Raw genomic sequence first — 19,405 nt, 5'->3', positions numbered from 1 at the left:
CAGAACTCCCGCTCAGCAACCGCATAACTATGTAGGAGCCTAAAGTCCCTAGGCACCTAAACATCTGCCAGTGAGCATGCACACTGCTGCCTCGCTATACACACCCTGGCTAGGGTGACCAGTTGGCTGCTATTGGACCGGCCTGGACATTTTTTTAATGGATTTGCCAGTTGCCAGAACAGTAATTTAATATGCCCGGGTTTTTTCACATGGGTCTAAAGAGTTGCATTATTATCACAATACACTGGGATATCTATTGTTAAAAATTTCTGTGTCCAGCTAAAGATGCTGCAGTGTTCCTATGTTCACAGTTTAAGTAAGAAAATGATGTTATCAATCTTATCTCTATGTGTTATCTCTCTACATACTATAAGTGGCTGTTGAAGGGGGGGTGCAGAATTGTCTTGTGGTTGGGGTTGTGGCAGGCTTGCCTTGTGGGGGGGTTGCCGGGTTTTTTTTGCATTTCAAAGGTGGTAACCCTAGCCCTGACACCTGTCTGATGGCTAAGCCAGAGTAGGATCCTCAAAGTAGGTTCTCCCCTTCTAGCTCTCATTCAGGGCCCTTTCCAGAAGGCATTCTCAGAGCATGCCTGAACCCACACAAAACAGGCAGAGACAGAGGGGCTGCCCACATCACCTCTATAACATTTAGACCAGCGGTTAGAGAACTCATACATGATGCGGGAGACCTGCGTTAATTTCCCCCTCCGCCTGATGTGCAGAAGGAATTTGAACTTGGAGAGGGGCTAGGAGGTATTCTGGAAAAGGTCCCCCTCAATCTCCCATGTTGAAGCTGTACTGTGTATAAATAATTAAATAAACAATGGAGCAGGGAGCTTGAACCTGGGGCTCCCACCTCCCTGGGCAATAGAGTCAGTCTCGGTTTTTTTTCCCTCTCTCTCTAGCCTAATGCTTATTTCCTGGAGCTCCCTGTTCAGCATGCTGGCTGTGTGGATCCCATTCCTAGGCATCTAACACTCCCTGTGCATTGTATCGGAGCCTGGGTGCTGTGGATTCCAGTGGGTGGCAAGATCCCAAAAAGTGAGTTGTACCTTTGTCCTCTAGCTCTGGAGTTTACTGCCCTCCCTTAGCTCAAAACTTGGGTGGTGACATTTCTAAAACCACGTGTGCTCCCAGGATTTTCTGTGCTCCCAGGTGTGCTCCCAGGTGAAGGGCAAGTGGGAAATGCATTATGAAGATGAAGGCTGCAGTAGAGTCCAGGTTGCTGGAAAGAAGCCTGGTGTTCAGATGTAATTATGTATTATGGTAAGATTTGTGGGTTTAATGGTTGGATCTTAAACAAGCACAATTAAAAACTGAAAGAACAAGTAAACAAGGATAAGGATAGAAAAAAGGGATCTTTTTAGATGGCAAGAAGCTTGGGATGATGGGGAAGGGAAGAGACACAGGACTGGACCAAGAAATGTACACAGGACAAGTGGGTTTACTCTCAAGGCAGGCAACATTCAGGGGTGGGGGGGACTGCATTAATAATAAATGCAAAGTGCCTTCAAAATTGAAGTTCCAAAACCTCAATTACTATTTAAAATTCAAAATGATTCCACTGAGCTTAGCACTGCACTAACACAGTCCTTCCCCGCCCCAACATACCCCACCTAAAATTGCTTTTTTTCTCCCCTCATTCTTACAGGGTAATTGAAAGGATGTTGAGGCTTTGGCTTTAACCACAGCAGAGAAATGATGCATTCTGAAATCAGAAGAAAAGGAGGAGAAGAAGGGTGAGCAGGCTCCGATTTTCTCACAATTCATGTCAGGTGAGATGAGTCATTTATACCATGAGACGTTAGAAAACATCATCTTTTAAGAATTCATAAAAACACAAAGCCCGCATGGAAGGCTGTTAAAGAAGAGGTTTGCAATTAGCAACATTAGTGTATCACTAATGTGTAACTATGCTGAAACCACCAGCGATTTTAAGCCTTTTTTGCAAATATAATATTCTATTTTAAGGATAAAATTGAGCTCTTTAGTAGTAACAGAGAAAATTGACTAGGAAGGCATAACAAAACCTGCAGAATTCTGAGCCAGATGGAGCCACTTTGCTTCAGATCAACTGCTGTCTATTATCCTCAAATGCCCCCAAAACTAAAATGTATATTTACAAGATTATTACTGGATTTTTAACTTTGTGCAAAATGCTCAAATTTCAGTTTTAACAAGTTTTTTTCTCCCAGAATATTTATTAGGAATAAAGAAATTGTTACCAATGGCAACAACAAAATGTCCCATCAGCTTCAGATGTTGATTGTTCTGTACAGAACTGATATGGCATAATGATAATGACTCCAGAAATGAGTCACTACTCCCACAACACTTGCATACTGCCCAAGCATTTAAACTCAGCTGGGGGTTGGGACCCCAAGATGGCCCATAGAAGGGTAGTCGCTGAGTCATTATAGAATCTCTCTCTTTTCACACTCCACTTTAGCACAGATTTTGCTAGAAAATGCTCTTAGTTTCATTTTGAAGGCAGGAGAGCCTGGGTTTGGGTTTCATCTCTCCTACTACTAATCCTTCTGTGCAATTCACAATGCTAATTACTGACCATGACCTCATATCCCTGTCCTAAGAAGCAGGTAAGTGTTATTCACCCAATTTAGAAATAAAGTAACTTCCACAAAGGCACTTCAGGCAGAACTGTAAACAGAATCCAGGTATTTGATAAGACCCTTTCAGAATTAATGTGCCAGATCCATGCATTCAGCTAGGCTGTCTGTCACCATTTCTCTAATCACTAAGCCACACTTCTCTCTCAGAGCCAGGAACAGCACCCAGGACACTCAGACCCAGCTGACTCACAACCAGGTGTGCTCAGTGAGCCATGTGCCATTGGAGACACTGAACCATACAGAGAATAACAGCCTGCTTCTACTACCAGGTATTCCTTTAGCTCAAGCAATAGCTGTCAGTGCTGTGGATATAACAAGCCTGGATTCAAATTCTGCTGTCAGCTTGTGGGAAAAAATAGCAATGATCATGTAACTGAAGACTGTATCACATTATAGATAGAACTAAAGGTTAATTCTAGTATTCCTAACTCTGAAGTAACCCGAATGTCTTTTGACAGAGTTTTTTGTATGAAATTATATATATCTAGGCCCCCTGTTACGTTAGCACTGTTTAGGGGACTCAATGCTCAGTCGAATCCAGCCCAGCTCAATAGGGATTAAAAGCTGTTTTCATCAAATGGACGTTTAAATGGCCTTTATATGAGATTAGTTGGGAGAGTCTCAGTTCCTGCTCTTGCATCAGAAACTCACCACCACGCTTCACACTAACTGGCAAATTCAGCAGAGAGTCCTAAAAATGCATGAGCCATAGAGGCTGAACTACCTGTTACCCCTCCAGACCAGGGCTGCAGCATACAGAGGATGGAAGGAAGCCTTCACTGTAGGTAAGCAGCGGGCTTCATTCAGCAGACCCTAAATCTACGGCGTTTTTTCTTTTTATACTTTTGAAGTGAACTGTATGGTCAGATGCAATTTAAAAAATATTCAAAGTAGCTAATTAAATGATTTGCATACATTGTCAAACATGAAGCTGCACAGAACTTGACAGATTGTGATAGGGTGTCCAAGGCTTGGAAGGGGTTAAGGTGGCAGGTGGTCCAATTAACTCCCCTGGCTGCACCTGGAGGAGGAACCAGGGATTGATTAAATGAGGCTCAGCTGGACAGGACGTACCTGTATAAAACCCAGAAGCTGAGAGGAGAAAGGGGCTACAGGAAAGTAGGTTGCAGTCACTCTCTGGGAGGAGGGAGTTGGGATGGTGGTGAACCCAGAGAAGTGGGGGAAGCCAGGAAGGTAGGAGAAGGCTCAGGGGAAAGCAACAAGGTAGGACACTGCAGGCCTTGACTGATGTCCAGAGGGCCCCTGAGCTGGAACCTGGAGTAGCGGGTGGGCCTGGGTTCCCCTACCAGCCACTTGGGACGTGGCACTGGCAGGGCAGCAGACAGGCTGGGACGGTTGGTCTGGGAAAGACTTTGTTACATTGCTCCAGGAAGGGGAACACGTATGATGACCTGGCTGGTGGGCTGAGTCACGAAGAGGAGGCTGCAGTTCCTGGAGTGAGAGGTGCTGGAGGGTGAGATAGGATGGGTGAAGACACCACCAGAGGAGGGTGCAACACCTGGTAGAGCTAATCCCCTGGAGGAGATGCCACCTGCGGTGAGTGAACCCCATGACACAGACCTCACGGAATTCTCAGACCATAATAAACTAAAATCAAATAACCTCAGTCCCAGGGCTCAGGCCTTATGAAAGTCAAAAGAATAAAACTAACTTGGAGTTTCTGGCCCATGCTGGTTTTGAGCTGCAGGTGGCATAAACCTTTTCTCCCCCAAGAGCCAAATATTGGGTTTTTTTTTCCCCCAACACCATGTCAGATTACCCCAAAGTCTCTCAGATAAAACTCTCTTCCAGGAGAGGACCACTATGATGTCTCCATTTGCCCCCTGAGCCCAAACGGACACTATGGTTGTCAGCAAGGACAGACCCCAAGACCTTTGGTTCCAAAGGTACAAGCCCTGCCACTTGAATGACACGACTTTTCTGTTGCTGTAGCAGTATTTGGATTATCGGGTGGGGCACCCAGTAAAACAATCACATGCTTAACCATTTCACTACCCCACACATAAGAAACTGGTGAAATTCATGGTAGGACTCAGGGGTCAAAAACACGCTTGTAACAGGGAGCTAAACTTGCCTACCGAGAGACCACTACCACTCCACAAAGTAGGGGGTCTGTATTTTCCCATCATTATATAAACATTACCTAGTTAACCCTCAGGCACAGCTGTGAGTTGAGTCAGTATTACCCCATTACACACAGGGGAAGCAAGGCTTGGAGAGGTTAAGTGGCTTGCATGGAAGTCAGCATGTCTCTGAGCCTCATCAGCTGTAAAATGGGGTACTTACCATACATGAAATCTGAAAACATACAGGACTAAAGGATGCTGGCAGACAGGTGAGTAATATTATTTCCATTATTTCAGAGAATGAGACCCAGAGGTCAAGGCCCACATTTTCAAAACTGGCCTCTGATTTTGGGTGCCTCCAATTTTCATTGCTCAAGCTTGGACATCTTCAGATCAGGCTCCTCAGTGGCTATCCTGGGCACCAAGAATTGAAGTATCAGAAATTAGAAGCCACTTGAGAAAATATTGGCCTTAGACTTTCTGAGCCTTAGTTGCCCCATCTGCATAATGAGGTCAATTAATATTTTCCTACTGCACTTCAGAGGGGTGTTGTGATTCCTCATCCAATAAGGTTTTTATAGGGCTACACAAATGCAGACTATTATTACTGCTACTTAGTGGTATTGGAGGGATCATAACTCAGGATCTCATGGCTCCCAGACTTGTACTTAATCCACTAGATCATGTGGCTTTGGCAGCTCTTTTAGGAAACCTGATGCAAATTTCCAGGCTTAGGCATCGGTGCCACAGGGACTTGCCATGATACTTCTCTGCAAAAAATTTTACTAAGCCTGCACTGGGGCTAGGTATGCTTCCTAAATAGTGCATGGCACTGATACAGTGTCTAGGAAGCTGGCATCAGACCAGCACATACTTCCTAAAGTACACACAAGTCAGCCTGCAGAATTCAGAGTGCTGTGATGCTCTAAGTACAAACGCAGATTGTAATAACTTCAAAATTCCTGCCAGCTGCCCTACCACTAGTGAAAGGCATCAGTACACGCCAAGAGCAACCTATAAAACCAAATCTGAAGCTTGTAGGCCAAGCTGCCTTTGTGTTATGCCGTTCCCAAGATATGTTAGGAAAATTCCCAAAGGTGAGAACAGCTCATTTCCTAAAATCACCACAGCTTCTAAATGCTTCATCTGCTTCACACTTTCCAGAAAAATATCATCTTCCTCTTCTTCCTCCTCCTTGCCTTAATCCCATCAACCGGGGTCCGCTCTACGAGTCCCCTCCCTCCTAAGTGCTCTGTTCAATGCCACATCCTGTACCACACCACACGCTAACAAGTCTTCCTTTGTGACATCCCACCACTTCCCCTTGGGTCGGCCCCTCGATCTTCTTCCTTCGATCTTGACGTTACCCACGCAGTTGTCAGGACTGCACTTTACATGAACAGACCATCTGAGCCTGCACGCCCTCATTTTTTCATTTCTGGGTGTGACTTTGAGTGTCTCTCACACATACACATTCCGCACTTGGTCTCCCTTGCTCACGCCACTCATCGAGCTCAGTCGTCGCGTTTCTGCAGAACAGATTGTTTGCTCTTATTTCCCCTTTGTTGTCCTACACTCAGTGCCATACCTTAAAACTGGACAGACCCCCATTCGAGAGACTCTCCCTACCCTTCTGCAATCGTCCTCTCACATACTACACCACTTACCTCTCTCCATTTGAAACAGGCATTTTTTATCCTAATTCTAATTTTGTCATCCCTGTTCCCACTTTCTAGGTGTCTGGAACCCAGATACTTGAAACTTTGTGTCGTCTGCCCATCTAGTTTCAGGGATAATTCTCCGGTGTTACATTACTGAAATTACATCATATACTCCATTATTCCTCTGCTCATTTTGAGCCCAGGTCTCTCTAATACATCTCTCCATTAATCGAGATTCTGTTCTAGACTATCTTTCTCCTCACTGCATAGGATGATATTGTCTACAAACAGCACGCACCAATCTGCCTCCTCCTGTGTGGTCCTTGTGAGGGTGTATAGGACAAAGATAAACAAGAGCTTTAGTGCTGATCCCTGATGCACTCCCACCTTTATCAATACTTAGTCTGTTTCACCCGTAGAAAAGTTCTGACTATTGACACTGCACGTATATACATAGCTTAAGAAGGCACATAAAGTTACCATACTATTTTCTCCTTCATGTACCACCATGATTTCTCTTGGAACTCAAAGGCCTTTTCCAGATCAATAAACACCATGTGAATATTTTTCAGAAAAAATCTACCAATTTTTTCAATATTTCTGGAAAGATTAGCGTCTCTAAGGCAGGAGCTTCTGCTTCTGCTTCCAATGGGCAAAGTCTTCATTTTACTGGTTTACTAGGGAAATTCACTTCCACCTCTTTCTAATATCCCAGCCCGGTTGGCAATTCTCCCCTGATCACAGCTAGTTAAGGCACAGAGCTGCAATAATCTCTCTGCTCCTGTCCCTCTTGCCGCCTTTACATAATACATTTCTTTTCAGACATAAGGATTTGAATGAAATAGGCAATTCAGCTGAGCCTACACACACAGTTCACTGGGAGTTCATTTCAACTCAGCTCAACTGCTGTACCTGTCATTTAAAAAACCCCAGAACAATGGTACATTCTGCTTGGATTTTCAGCTTCATTTATCAAGGATTCCATGTGGGTCTAAATTCATTGCTCTTCAGGCATATTCTCTTCGCTGGATATCAGGATGGCCCAGTGAGCTATAGCACAGAACTCTTTACAGGCAGAAGAAAGTACTTTTTCCTCTCCCTCATTCACTGTACATGAGTAAAAACAGAGATGAGGCTGAGGCGGTTTCCTCCCCACTGCTGTGTGTGTCGGGCCAGGCTCACTCGAGCTGGCACAGCAATATGTCAGTCCCACTCCTTGTGAGGCAGAGCAGGCAGTGCTACTGGCACTGCCCTCCTTCGGGATTCCTGCTGGAGGGGAGCAGCTGTCTCTCTCTGTCAGAGGCTCCATGGGCAGGAGCTGCCTTGGGGAGGAGACTCTGAATCTGTGCACTCCCTGGCCACATGCTCAACGCAGCCAACATGCTCCACTTCAGGAGCCGAGCAGATGCTCTAGAGACCCTTTAAGGAAGGTTGCAGCTCCTTTCTGACCCAAAAACTTCCTGCTCTGGACCCCCCTGTCCTCTGCCAGGCTTCTCACTGACACTGGAAGCAGCCAGTCTATGCCCTGAAGCAAATCTAGCCCACGCTCTTAAAATGGAGAGCCTACTTCTGCACAGCCTTGCACCATGGGTCATCATTTACACCTGTGCAAAAAGTGAAACAAGGGTTCAAAATCTGATTCTATCAGAAAAGCTACGTCTACACTACTAGGTGGGGGTGTGATTTCCAGCTCGGGTACATCTACTCACATTAGCTCTCATCTACCTAGCGTGAGTCTGAACAGCAGTGTGGGTGCGATAGCACACGCAGCAGCAGCAGTGGCAGGACAGCCATGCCAAGTACATCCCCACCAGTGCCAGGCAGAAGAAAGTGCTTTTCCTCTCCCCCATTCACTGTACACGAGCAAAAACAGATGAGAGACTGAGGCATTCCTCTCCGTTGTGGGGGAGGGGTGGGGGGGGGGTGTGTGTGTGTTGGGCCAGGTTCACTAGCCATGCTGCCGGGGCTACACTGCGATTTACACTCCCCCTAGCATGATGAGAGCTAGCCCAAGTATGTGCCCACGGGCAAGGGAATCACACCCCTCGCTGGTCGTGTCGACATAACAAAGACCATGCTTTGTACCCACTTTGTACCAGTTCACTGACTGTACAATAGGCAACACAGTGAAGAAACAGGTGTGTATAGATACACTTTTGCCAGAAGTCTCTCTCAGGCCTTCCTGCCTTGGTTATCCCCAACTACCTAAGCCTGCATAAAAGGCACGGAAGCCTTCAGCTACATATGAAGACAAAGCTCTTTTACACATTGTCAAATATCCCAGAACGGCATTGCGAACTCACAAGCACTTTGCTACAAGACTGACACACAGCTCTCTGTTTCAAGGGACAAGAAAGAATCCTGACAGGTCTCACTAACTGGGACCCCTAGAAGAGTAACACTACAGAAAGAAGTCCGGTTAATGTGATAGTCTTTTAGAGACCCTTTAAGGAAGATTGCAGCTTCTTTCTGCCCCAAAAACTTCCTCCTCTGGACTCCTCCCCTCCCCCCACCTCCTCTGCCAGGCTTCTCACTGACGCTGGCAGTCTGTTATCGTCTATTCTCACCAAACCTCTTCATCTGACGTTCACTTTGACGTCACAAAGAATACTTTCTGGATGGGGGAGGGGAATTTCCCTACATACAGCTGCAGGCAGTGATGGGTTCGAAACACTGGCGCATTTCAGTGGAAAGAAGCAGTTTTGGCATTGCTCGGTTTAAGAAGCTATTTATTTACAATATTCTCTCTGCTCCAGTTTCTCAAGTCTCTGCCCTCCTTGCCCCCCAGTTTTCTCCTGTAGTCTTGCTGTGTTTATGCTGGCTGTTATCTGGGCAACACCTCTCTCCATCTCTCTCTCCTTCCCACTGTGCTCTCCCCTAATTCATTTGTCCCTTTTTTTTCTTTTTATAATCACCCCTCTCTGATGGAGTCTGTCCCTCCTGCTCTTGGGCCATACAGTGTGCAAGTACCATCCCTACACAGTGCAATGTGCTCTCCGCCTCCCCCTGCCATCGGCCACTCTTGATCCTGGCTTCCTCACTAGCTGCGTTCTCGATGGCAATCGCAGTCAAGCAGCACTAGTGAGCCATGCTAAACAGCCAGCAGGGGGAAGGAGGAGGCAGAGCCTTGCAACGATAGCCCTTAAAGACTGTTCGGCCCAAGAGGAGCTGAATGGCAGCAAAGAAACCAGGGCAGACTCAGTCATCAGCATCCGTGAAGGATTCTCCTGTAAAACCCAGGTCTACAAGAACCCAGGTCCCTTCTTCATTGGTCTCAAGACCATTAAGCCTAGTGCTAAAATGAGATCAATCAATGTTCACGCAAAAGCTATGCTGGAGTTTGATTAATCTCCTGTTACATTCAACCCCATTATCTTTCCAAGGGCTTTGCATATTAGGGCAATTACTGTTAGAGTTAATACATTCATCAAGAACACAGCATAAATTAAAGAGGCCAGGAAAAATAATCACATACTCAGCAACATCTGAACTTGAAATAATCCAATCAAACTGTTAGACAACAAATATTAGTCATTTTCCCCCATCAGGCCCTTTTCCAGAATCCACAAATCAGGGAGAATTGTGTTCATTGCTGCTTCTCTACCAAGAGATGGTGCTGCAATTTCTTCATAAAAGAGCACAGCTCCATGACCACTACGGGCATCCGGAACACCTCAGTGCTCACTGACTTTGATGGGTGCTGGGGGAATTCTGTACTCCCAACATCAGGCCCATAAGTACTCTGGGTGCTAGAATAACCCTCCACAAGTATGTGAAGAGCATAAACACCCAAGAGGGAGATGAACTACTTTGGATGAGAACAGAGGTAAAAAGCACTATTCCGGGTTAAGTGCCAGCAGTGACCAGCACTGCCCAGGCTACCTAAGCGTTTATACTGCCCTCATTGCTGGAGTGCCTGAGTGCCTTACCCACCATGCCTCCAGCTTTACGAGATGGAATTAAAACAAAAGAAAACGTGGGCTGACCAATCCAGCAGATCCCCCTCAGTGACATGTGCTGGATTGAGAGTCCCCAAACGGGAGTGGCTCCATTGCTTGAATCGTTTCAACCCAAACAAGACAAAGCACTTGGATGTATGCTGCAGGGTGACTGGTCCCTCAGGGGATGGGATATAATGATCGGAAAGTAAAAACTGGAGATGAGAGAACTATTCCTTCCATTTTCTTCTGATTACACATCAATAACATTCTTGTTCCTGTTCTTTTTTTTTTTTTTTTTTTCAGTGCCTTCCTACACAGTCAGTACCTCTGACACAGAACACTTAGGAAAAATGGAAACTCTTCTTTGTACACCAGCTCAGGTAAGAATCAGCTGCATAAAATTGCTCCCTCTTCTATTTCGATAGGTGCACTAAAACTGGTGCACTTCACTGGAACCTGAAATGAATGACTTCGTGAGACCAGGCATGATGCTGCAGTAGACAAACTCTGTCTTCCAAGACAGAGTTACAAAGAAAGTGCAGTACACACACATGTACACCGCTGATGTGTAACATTTAGGATCACAACATAGAAGGTATTTCTAATTTGGCTCTTTGGTGTGTGTGTTTTTTTAATTTATTTTTGACAGGTCATTACTGTTTCTGCATCTAGAAATAACCCCCTCGGGAGTTTACTTTGCTCCAGACTCCCCCAAGCCCTGCCAGGTTGTGTGTGGTTTCCACACTGCCAGACAAAAACCCAGTTTTGTTCAGCAGAGCCATTCAGTGAATTCTCTGCTCGTTTGCCAAGGTTGAGTTCAGTTCCACTCATCTCCCCGATTCTTGCATTCACCTTGCTCCCTGCTAAAGAGCAAACTGTTCCTTAAGAATCTGCAAGAACATTGTCTATGAGAAATCAAACCTGCCCAAATGACCACAGTACTAACTCATCAAATAAGATTTCTTCCTCAATATGTTACCATATTTCTTCCTCCAGTTACCAACAAAACATTGTTCATCTTTCTTTTAAATGCTATCTCCTAAACCACTGAAGCCAAGATGCACTCAGGGACAATTAGACCACTGAGTAGTTTGAGATTTGGATTTGCCAGTTTCAGTTTTCACCTGCTCTGCCACAGGTAAAACAACTTTCACAGGGGCTGTTTTCAACCTGCGTTATGTAACCTGTGTTATGTAAATGACATTGGGGGAGACAGTATGTTGATGACTGAAGAGTTCAGATTTTGCACAGATGTGGGAATTCCCACTGTTAGTATTAGGGAGTTTCAGAAAAGTGAGGTTTAAGTACTAAGAAAATACCTTCCACCGACTGGGGAGTACGGATTTTTGACTTCTAGACCAAAACCCTTTGAATCTTCTAGAATGTAGTACAGGGCATAACATTATGTAAAAGAAAGTTGTTCCTCCCTTCCTCCACACCTGTAACATACAGCATTTCTAAAAACCCATACAAAATATACCTTCAAAAGGAAGCACGTGGGGGTTGGGAAGTAGCCCCAGCTAAGTGGGTTTGCAGAGACCCGGCACATTCCCAGTGAACAGGTGATGCAGAGCACCGCCACAGCTGCTCCCATTCACTCTCACAGCAGAGAGGATGAGAACGGATCGGGCCATGGAGGTTTCACTCCTGTCTTTCCCCTAAATATGGTTGGCCCCTTCCCTGTTGATCAAGGCTAAGGTACACTGGGTGGGCCGCATGTAGAAAGCTTGCTCTGTCCATGCTGTGGCTGTTTTACAGAAAAGACTTCAGCCCACAAAGCAACGCTGGAATCCAGCACTAAAATTAAATGTAAAAGTAATGCTGAAGGATCTATAGCTTCTGCCAAAGAGGAAGCAAAAGGGAAAGGTTTCACACCATCCTAGGTGAATTTTGAGGTCTCACAGATCGTGGGCTTCTCTTGCAGACTTGCTGCCTTTCCTTTCGGATGTCAGTTCTAGCTACTAACATACCACAAGGCACCTGCAACTCTGGGCAGACTTCCTGTGAACTGTGAAAGTGAGCATCTTCACTTGTCTACAAGCCAGTATTCTCTGCAACATGCTTCAGGCAGGAGGAAGTACGTGTAAATTAATGACTTGCCCGAGGCAACTTGATATTTTTCTTAACTAGGTCAAATGAATTGTAGCAAACCACTCTCAGTCCTCCTTCCCCTCTGAAAAAAATACCAAGTTGCAAGTTTAATGAACAGAGCTTCCTTCCAAAAAAGGGTCCAGTCCACAGCTTCCTCTACCATCTAGGGCACTCTTTTTAAAAGGACAATGCCAGTTGTGTTTAGGTCCAATATCTGATCTACCTTGAATTGTTCTAAGTGATAGAGATTGAATGCCTTGGCAGATTAGTTACAAAATATGGAAATCTTTCATCTCAAGGTCAGAGGTCAAGGCCAGGCCCTAATGTTATTACCATCTAAGTCTGTGGTCCCAGTCTGGAAAGGTTTAAGGTCCTGATTCTCATTTGCTCTGCACTATGTATTGTCAGTTACACCAGTGCAAAGTCAGAACACCATTTCACTAGGAGGGTGGTGAAGCACTGGAATGCATTACCTAGGGAGGTGGTGGAATCTCCATCCTTAGAGGTTTTTAAGGCCTGGCTTGACAAAGCCCTGGCTGGGATGATGTAGTTGGGGATTGGCCCTGCTTTGAGCAGGGGGTTGGACTAGATGACCTCCTGAGGTCCCTTCCAACCCTGATATTCTATAATAAAATGCTACTGAAACCATGATGGAATCGTTTGACATTCATTTTGCACTGGTAAATGACAACACCAGGTGAATGTAGACCTCCGGGTGTGTTTACACTGCAGTTAGACACCTGTGGCTGGCCCATGCTAGATGACTCTGGCTTCGAGCTAAGGGGGTGTTTAATTTGCAGGGTAGATGTTCAGCCTGGGGCTGGAGCCCAGGGTCTAGGACCCTGCAATGTGGGAGAGTTCCAGAGCTCAGGCTGCACATCTAGACTGCCATTAAATGGCTCCTTAGCCTGAGCCCTGAGTCAGCTAGCATGGATTAGCCCGGTATTTTAATTGTAATGTAGACTGTGTCCATTTCATAAAAAACACCAAGTGATTGCCAGCAAGGATGGCATTTTCAGCAGAGTAGTCAAGGATATAATTCCCCTCTTACCCATAAAGGTGGCCATTTGAGATCAGAACTGAGGTATGAGAGGAGCTACTGGCATACTGTTCATACCCCTGCTACCTACATTGTACCTGTCTGCAGAGGGCAGTATGGGGGAGTTTGCCCTGCTATTGGCCATGCTGTACTGGTTTTATGGATTAAATCCAAAGCAGACTGCCCAGAGTTACAAAGAGGTCTCCCAAAACTGGGTGATTTGGCAGCAAAATGACAGATGAAATTCAGTGCTGATAAATGCAAAGTAATGCACATTGGAAAACATAATCCCAACTATACATACAAAATGATGAGATCCAAATTAGCTGTTACCACTCAAGGAAAAGAATTTGGAGTCATCGTGGATAGTTCTCGGAAAACATTCACTCAATGTGCAGCGGCAGCCAAAAAAGCAAACAGAATGTTGGGAATCATTAGAAAAGGGAGAGATAATAAGACAGAAACTATCATATTGCCTCTGTATAAATCCATGGTATGCCCACATCTTCAATACTGTGTGCAGATTTGGTCATCCCATCTTAAAAAAGAGATATTGGAATTTGAAGAGGTATAGAAAAGGGCAACAAAAATTATTAAGGATATGGAACAGCTTCCACATGAGGAGAGATTAAAAAGACTGGAACTGTTCATCTTAGAAAAGAGATGACTAAGGGGGGGGATGTGATAAAAGTCTATAAAATCATGACTGGTGTGAATAAGGAAGTGTTATTTAACCCTTCACATAACGCAAGAACCAGGGGTCACCCAATGAAATGAATAGGCAGCAGGTTTAAAACAAACAGAAGGAAGTATTTCTTCACACAACGCACAGTCAACCTGTGGAACTCTTTGCCAGGGATGTCATGAAGGCCAAAACTAAGCGTGGATTCAGAAACGAATTCCTTATGTTGATGGAGGATAGATCCATCAATTACTATTAGCCAAGATGGTCAGGGACTCAATCCTAAGTTCCACATGTTCCTAAATCTCTGACTGTCAAAAGCAGGGAATGGGTGGCAGGGGATGGATCACTTGATGATTGCCTGTTCCATTCATTCCCTCTGAAGCATCTGGCGCCAGCTGCCGTCAGGAGACAGGATAGGGGGTTAGATGGACCGTTGGTCTGAGCCAGTATGGCCATTCGTATGTTCTTATGTAAATAAAGAAAATGTCAGTTTCCACAGCAATCAGTGAAAGAAAGAGCTATAATCATTATGCTGAAATAGCCGCTCTGTTCCTACAATTTGTTGCATTCTGCAGCTGCCGAAGCACAAGGCAGCAGACAGAAGCTACACTAACAAACAAGGCCTGTTTCCAGGGCTGGGCTGGCATGGCTGAGATGCTAGTGCACAAACAAGGAAGGAAACAAGGCAGAAGAATGCAGACTGTATCAGATATTACACACAGAAGACAACATGCACGCTCACATGCAGGATGCTGAATTAGTGCCATTTCGCCATGGTAGTGGCATTTGAACTAAGGCTCTCTTGATATAGGAGAGGACTCCTGCAGGCTTGTCTAATTGGCTCCCTCCCTTAGTGTGCCAGAACATGGACTTGAAATGTTTCCAGATATGCTGCAAGACTCGGTGTGTTTTTTAGGCATCTGGGAGGGATGAGATGAGTGCCAAATGAGGGTTTACTGACATAGGGACCAGATCAGACTGGGATCATATGGGCAGTGGATTTAAGGGATTTATTATGTGTTGGGCTTTGCTTTTTTTATTATTATTTCTGTGGCTGTTAAGTCAGATCAGGCGCAACCTTGGGATGGGCACGTATGTGATTTGTTTTTTAACAGAGAATATAAAAATATCTCAATTCCCAGTCCAGCAGCAGTTGAATGTGCTCAGCACCCTTTGGGGGCAGTTAAATGAAGCAGGCTTGACAGACCCCAAACACCTCGGATCTGTTTGGGGTCCACTACGGCCTTGGGGTGGTGGGTCCACTGTCTAGTCCACTACGGCCTTGGGGTGGTGGCTGCAGGATGAGGGCTAGAATACAGTGGGAGGGGTACAAACAAGGGGGAAGAGGCATTATTCGGAGACCATCTGGGGAAAGAGTTAACAGGGAAAATCTTGAGTCAGCAGGACAAAAAACAGCGAAGGAATGTCAGGGACTCTGATGTAAGCTCATACCCAGAGTCAGCCTTGCCAAGTCTCACCCATTCGGAGTTTGACTCACTTGTTTTGGATTAATGTTAAAACATCTCACCCTTGCGCTTCAGGATTCTGCACTGTGTATCCAGGAGTACTTTAAAATCGTACTCTTCATTTCTGTGAAGTCTTACACATTGAAATTGTCTCAGCTCTGGGAATCCTGCAGAGTTCTGTCCAAACAGCATGATGCATCATAAATGCATTGAAGCAACAAAATATAATAGATACACACTTTATTTATTACTCCTCTTAAAGGGGAAGTCACATGTTTTGTTCTTTGCTTATGTATTTGTGAAAATATGTATATTATTCTCTCTCTCTCTGTTACACACCACCACCCTCCACAGGATAGAATCAGAACTGCTCAGCTGTGAGTCCTGAGAGTCATATCAGCTAACAAAGATCCTCCTCTACGTTCGTTAGGTAGTGAAGGCACCTGCTTTGGGAGCAAGAGAATCTGAGTTTTATTCCAGATGCTGCCATGTGCCATGCAGTTCCCAGTAGCTGCAGGATGGAGTCTAATGACAACTGGGAAGTTGCAGCTGTCAGTGTCCAAGTTATAGTCCTTTTCTTTTTCTTTGATCCCAGTGGATGTTGCTGGATGTTGCACAGCATCGGAGATGAGGAAGACAGAAGATGCACTATCAAGGAGAGATTGGCTGGATGTCAAAAGTGAGGCAATTAGCTTATCAGTAACAATGATGTAAATACACTGACAGTTATAGTTGTCAAAACTGAGGATAGTTAATGTTTGACAAGCTAGCTAACAGTCAGTCAAAGTCAAGAGCTGCTTGCAATATCACTGAGGGTTTATAAACTTCACCCCTCCACCCCCAAAAAAACCGTAATAATTTCCATTCCTCAATGAGGATTACCTTTATGCCAATTTTAAATTAGATTCCTTGAGCCATTTTTGAGTCATACTAGTGTAATACACTGGCTTAGTGCATGTGATTGTGTCTCCCTCTAGTGGTTGGTCCCAGTAGCTATAACAGTTTGCTGTTTACTTCCAGCTAATTGTGTTAACACTTTCACTCAAATGCTAGGAGCTTGTGCTTTTTTTAATACTATTCCGGATTCAACCTCTGCTGATTAGCCATGGTATCCATATGCATGTAGCCACAAGTCTGTTAGACAAGAACAGAATAGCAAAATTCCTAAAGTGAGTAAAATGGTGTATTTTCCCCCATAACAAAACACACTTGAACCAACTTTGCTCAAATGTTTCAAGCCAATTCACTGACAGTAGGCAATCAAAACTATGTGTTAGAAAATTAAACTCCTATTTTCAGTCACACTTAAGAGAGATTCCTTCTCAAACTAAGCTACAGGGTTTAGTCCTGGCTAATGCTATAGTTTTAAAGGAAATAAAAAGTCCCCTTGAATGAGCAGCTCTATTTCAGATTTACGTTTAACTGAAAAACAACCGGGACAAAAAGTGGAGGCAGATCACTAGTTAATAATCATGTTTCTACCAATCAGTGCAGAGTGCTCCATCTGCCTAGTAAATGTATATATTTGGCATGTGGTAGTTTATAATAATTTGCATAATACCACATGCCGAGAATGTGACTGTTCCTAGGAATGACTCTCATTCAAGCACCTAAAGAAAAGTGCTTTTTAAGTAAATGGCTTTCTAACAAACTGTATTAGTCACACAAACCGAATTTCAGCTGGTTTCCAAACCACTCATGAAGGTTCGGATAGTACACTGAAGACCTGTGCAATGGAGCCAGATGTGGTGCCATCACATGGGGTGGCCCTGCCCCGCCCTGCCCTGCCCGCTGCCAAAGATTATTCCTACAGAGACTTGGATGTGGATCGGGGCGGGACTATGGGATCTGTGATCATGTCAATTATTTTTTGTCAAGGTCCAAATTTCTTGGTTAAAGTATCATCAAGGCCCAGACTCCAGAGAAAATAATAATAACAACAATACTCATGACAATAAGTAAATAAAAAGATTTTGGGATCCATTCAAAACATCTGGTGGTCCAGATTTGGCCCGCAGTCTGCCTATTGATTATCCCTGTTGTGGAACCAGTGACCAAGAAATCCTGCCTGTGGTATGGAGCATCAACAGGCACTATTCTAACTTGCTTAGAATGAAAAATAAGGCCCAGAAACCGTCCTGAAGCTGAGCTGCTATTGGGGACGTAGAATTTTAAAGTATTTCTCACATACTGAGCCCCTCCTTTCTCATCATTTCTAAAACAGGTGTACAGAGCTAAAACCACTGCAAGAGAAGGAGCAAAATCACATGTAAAAGGAAAAAGCAGTTTTAACCTAACTAAAACTATGTTCCTATCCAGATCTTTTAACCCTTTGTGCTGTATTTGTCTTTTCAATAAAACCTACAGTTAGGTCCCAATCCTGCAATCTGCCTTGGGTGAGCACATCCCTGCACTCACATGGATCCAACTGCAGGACTGAGTTCTTAAGTAGTAAAAACACAAGAGTGTCCTGTTAACATCCTGCTGCATTACTTTTAAAATTCCATTCAGGTAGCCCCAACAGAGAGACTTGGCACTTTAATATCCCAACAGGAGCACAATAACAGTCAATGGAATTCACCCTGCAGGGTGAGACGTGCTCTATAGACAGTAAGAACATTGACGAGCCAGGGCTTTTAAATACAGAGGAAGTATGTTTTAAGTACGGGAGCAAGCTGAGAGTCAGGCAGCATTTCAAGGACTGTCTATGTGTTCTGTGTCTGTACAGTGCCTAGCACAACGGGGTCTTGCTCCAAGACCGGGGCTCCTAGCCACTATGGTAAGACTAAAACTAATAATTTCAGGTCGAGCCTTGTTGGTTCCATGTCATAGAAAGCAGGAGGATATTCCTCAGGGTGATATTATCCTTTGCATGCACCCAGAATTGTGAATATTCTTCCTGCGGCTGAATCACTGAACTGAGGGATTTCCGAGTTTTGTCCCCAGATCTTTATGCTGCCCAGTGTAGTGCAGCAGAACCATGAAGGGTTTCTTCCTTAACCTAATTATTACCTTGCTTTTCTCTACACTAAACGGCCTAAGCCTCTTACCTGCCCCACGCTCTGAGCCTATGCAAATAGCACTAATGAAAGCAAAGGATTCTCATTATAGCACAAATTTCTTCTTTAAACATGGCCTGTTTCATTCTGAGCCCCAGGAAGAGAAAGCAGCATACTCTGAGAGGTGAAGGGAAGGATTGTGCTGCCTCGCAAAGCACAGCCAGTAGAAGCTCTCGCTCATACCTCAGGAAGCCACCAACTCCACTCCCTGGGGCACAAGCTGGGAGGAATTCATGAGGGGGACAACGGAACATGTTGAGCCATTTTGACCTGTGTGGATTCTCTCCTCCCCCCACCCCCAAACCCCCCCATCAGGAATTTAGTTTTCAGGTTTGAACAACTTAAAGCCAGAAACTCAGCTAAAATCACCATGTGTCACTAGGCTCTAAGTGCAAACAATGGGAAAAACCAATTTTCTATGAGAATTCAACACAAAACCATGAATGGGTCCTGCACTGACTCTGAACCATGCCCAGATTTGCTTGAAATGTTGTGAATCTGAGCAACCCTTTCAGAGAACAGGCTGTGAGTCTGCATCATTTGACAAACTCAGGAAGGTTTGTACGATTCCAAAAAAAGAAAAGGAGTACTTGTGGCACCTTAGAGACTAACCAGTTTATTTGAGCATGAGCTTTCGTGAGCTACAGCTCACTTCATCGGATGCATGGCATATCGTGGAAACTGCAGAAGACATCATATACACACAGAGACCATGAGACAAAACTTCCTCCCACCCCACTCTCCTGC

At 44.7% G+C, this 19,405-nt stretch overlaps 1 protein-coding gene and 1 long non-coding RNA gene across 10 annotated transcripts in view; one reads left to right on the top strand and one right to left on the bottom strand.

Annotated features, from left to right (window-relative positions):
• The window catches only part of HIVEP3 (HIVEP zinc finger 3), a 468,378-nt gene that overhangs the window by 335,145 nt on the left and 113,828 nt on the right, over positions 1 to 19,405 (bottom strand). The gene's annotated exons all lie outside the window — the stretch shown is intronic.
• LOC122463310 lies at positions 3,716 to 17,854 on the top strand. Of its 2 annotated transcripts, XR_006286540.1 has the most exons (4): positions 3,716 to 3,823; positions 10,622 to 10,698; positions 16,195 to 16,278; positions 17,824 to 17,854. It is a non-coding gene; the product is annotated as an uncharacterized LOC122463310 (long non-coding RNA). The 2 variants fall into 2 exon arrangements; XR_006286539.1 differs by lacking the exon at positions 17,824 to 17,854 and having other exon boundaries at positions 16,195 to 16,716.

This window comes from Chelonia mydas, chromosome 19 (genome assembly GCF_015237465.2).
Source record: "Chelonia mydas isolate rCheMyd1 chromosome 19, rCheMyd1.pri.v2, whole genome shotgun sequence".
Taxonomy (NCBI): Eukaryota; Metazoa; Chordata; order Testudines; family Cheloniidae; genus Chelonia; species Chelonia mydas.
The sequence above is the reverse complement of the archived record's forward strand: the minus strand, read 5'-3'. Positions and strand labels throughout refer to the sequence as shown.